The sequence below is a fragment of the Bos indicus genome, chromosome 6, assembly GCF_029378745.1.
Source record: "Bos indicus isolate NIAB-ARS_2022 breed Sahiwal x Tharparkar chromosome 6, NIAB-ARS_B.indTharparkar_mat_pri_1.0, whole genome shotgun sequence".
Lineage (NCBI taxonomy): Eukaryota > Metazoa > Chordata > Mammalia > Artiodactyla > Bovidae > Bos > Bos indicus.
In genome coordinates, this window is record NC_091765.1 from 18,878,029 (window position 1) to 18,881,694 (window position 3,666).

A 3,666-nucleotide genomic window follows, 5' to 3' on the forward strand; every position below is an offset into this window, starting at 1 on the left:
TGACTATATATGTGGCAAATATTTACTGAACTGAATTATTGAGTTCTTGAGTCATTAAGTGAACACATAGTGAAAACATCCATTTTCACAACAATCATGACTATGTGAAATAAGTCATGGTTTTGAAAAAGTTCTCTTTTAACACATTTATATTTTCTACTTGTAAAAGTTAGGCTTGTTGTTATGCTTTTTATCTCTAAACTCTTGGCAGTGAATTCCTGCTGCTTCACATTGCAGTTTTAAACTCTTGGTGAAAATTTTCCTGTCTGTTCTGCCGTTTGTGATGAATGTTTTCCTGTTGTGTGTGTGTAAGTTATTTACTTTTCCTGTAATGACAAATTTTGTCCAACTATATAGTGCCTCTCTACCTACATTGTTATATAAATATCTTAGATTTAATTGTCCCTAAGGAACTAGCCTGAATTTAAAAGATTTATTTTGTCTCTCTTGTTCCTCTGATAAATAAATTCAGCAGATATAGAAAGGCTGTTCTTTGGAATATTGTGTACAATGTTTTTGTTTAACTACTTCAGTTTTTTTGAAAAGATAAAGGTGAGAATATATAAATTAGTAACTGAATTCTGTTTCTCTCTCTTCCTTATTTTCAACATTTACTCTTTAAAATTTTACTTTATAAACTTCCAAAAGTAACTGCATTAGAATATTACTACTGTTTTTCTTATACTCAGGAGAGATAAAAGCAATATATATATGTGTGTGTGTGTGTGTATATATATATATATATATATACATAAATTTATATGATTAATGGTATGACTGTATATTGATAACAGTAAAATAATTTTCTGCATATAGTTTGGGCAAAAGGGAAGAAATTCAATCATTGTACAAAACGAGATTATTCTGTGCATAATAGCAGAGATAGTGAGATAAATACATTATTTTTAGTGTATTTAAAATTATAGTTAAAATGACCTCTGTATCCTGTTATATTACGGGACTTAAAGGGACAGTTGTGCTAGTTGGTTTAATGATGAAATTAAGTTACTTGTCCAGGGTCACACACCTAGTTCATAAGCAGCGTTTGCCTGACTTGCAGACCAAGCTCCTATTATTTTTAGGCAGGTAAATCAGACAGAGATTATTAGACCATGAATTGTTAATCCATTTCAGGTATTTCATTATTAACCATGACAGTTATATTAACCATGACATTATAACCATGACAGGCTATGCTTTAGTGCCTGGTTTTTATTAATTTTCATTGCAAGGCCTTCTAGAAATATGCAGAAAGTTACTGCTTAGCGTTTTCATTAAACACTTATTAAGCACCATCGGCGTGCTGCATGGGGCTAGGCACTCAGGATACCGAGTAGCAGAAAGTACCTCTCCCTGAGCAGGTATGGCTGCGGAAGAGCCACCCCTGTGAACACGTATTTTGAATGTTAAAAACCCTTTTTAATAGTTGATGAAGGACAGGTGATATTCCTGGAGTTGTCCAGGTTTAAGGAGATAAAACTTTCAGGGGAACATAACTGGACAAACCTGAAGCTGTGAAATAAACCGAGGGCGTGGCACTCTCGTCCCTGAGACACTGGCTTCCTGGAATTGCTGCTTTACATGCTCCTCTCATTTGTCTCCAGTCCATCCTGAGCTCTGCCCACCCAGGAATCCTGCCATGCACGCTTGCAGCTCAGTGTCTTTTTTGTTCCTCTGGCCTCTGTCACCGTCCTCTGGTTCACTATTTCCTGTTCATACCTTAAATCTCAGGTCAGATATCATCTCTGCTTGGAAGCATTTTTTGGTCCCCCTTCAAAAGCTGAGCTTATTACTCAGTTATCTGAAATGCCATATCTAGTGGAAGAGGCCACTATTATAAAATACTCATATATCTACTTAGTTTTCTTGTGATTTTGCACTTTATTAATTAACGAATCCTAACACTTTTCTAATACTACAAATAACATGTGGCTTTCATTAGGAAAAATTTGTCTTCTTCCTCTGGAATTAGATTGTAACAATTTAAACCATTCTTGTTTTGTTTCTAATAGTGATTATTTAAATAATCAGTCCTTCCAAAGAACACTTAGGACTGATTTCCTTTAGGATTAACTGGTTGGATCTCCTTGCAGTCCAAGGGACTCTCAAGAGTCTTCTCCAACACCACAGTTCAAAAGCATCAATTCTTCTGCACTCATCTTTCTTTATAGTCCAACTCTCACATCTATATATGACAACTGGAAAAACCATAGCCTTGACTAGACGGACCTTTGTTGACAAAGTAATGTCTCTGCTTTTTGATATGCTGTGTAGGTTGGTCATAACTTTCCTTCCAAAGAGTAAGCGTCTTTTAATTTCATGGCTGCAGTCATCATCTGCCATGATTTTGGAGGCCCCAGAAATAAAGTCTGCCACTGTTTCCACTGTTTCTCCATCTATTTTCCATGAAGTGACGAGACCGGATGCCATGATCTTAGTTTTTGAATGTTGAGCTTTAAGCCTTTTGCACTCTCCTCTTTCACTTTCATCAAGAGGCTCTTTAGTTCTTCTTCACTTTCTGCCATAGGGTGGTGTCATCTGCATATCTGAGGTTATTGATATTTCTCCTGGCAGTTCCTTTAATCAATCTCTTTCTTAATTTTTTTCTGTAGTTAAACATAAGCATAATTTCATGTCCAGATTGCTTCATTAGTGAAAAATCATCAAATCACCTTTATGAGCTTGAAATATCAAGCAGTAGAGAAACCCTAAACAGTTACAGCAAGTATTGTATATTTTTTATTTTATATATTTATATTGTTGATTGCTAATATGTCATTTGCTTCTTTCATCTTTTGAACTAATATCGTTTGCTCAATTGCCTCATCAGTACTCCTTTTAGTAGAGATTATTTCAATATGTCACATTTCAGAAAAAAATATCAGATCTCTGAGAGCTTAAATTTTTTACTTTAGTTTCCTCCAAAATTGCTTTGCATATTAGGTCATAAAGATTCCCTAAAACGAAATCAGACGCATTTGATTTTGTATGGTTACAATTTCTTTGCTTTAGATAAATATTATCTATAGCTATATGAATATGTTTTAAATTATTTTATGATGTTTTGAGAAATTAGGTCAGTTGTAACATCAGAAACAATTTTGAATTTTTCAATTGATCTTGTAGGTTAGTCATTGATTTTTTTTTTCATTTCCTTTGTCCCTCCTCAACTTTCCAGTGAAACCAACTTCTCTAAACAATTATCAGAGTGAATTAATGTCTGGGTTGTTTCTAAAATCTTTCTTTTGTTCAGAAATATACCATACATTAATGAATGCTATAGAGGCAATACTGTTGATTTCCAACTTTCTAAAACATAATGGACAGAATAATTTTGAACATGTCTAAAGAGTCTTCTAACTTATGTATATTTTAATTTACTCTTAATAGAAACCAAAGTGCTCTGTGTGGAACACAAACTATGCAATAGTACCCTGAAATTATGAATTAATGATTCAAATCATTTCGTAAGGCTATCTCTTTATGTTCCCCTAGTGAGAAAGAATGTAATTATTTTTGTGGTAATCAAGATTATTTATATATTACTCTCTGCAGTAGAAAAATTAATCCCTGCCTTCCTCCTGAAAAGTACCTGTCCCCACTGGATGCTTCCACTATGGGAAATGGTGAATCCAGGTAGATTCTTTGTACCAGATGACCCTGCCC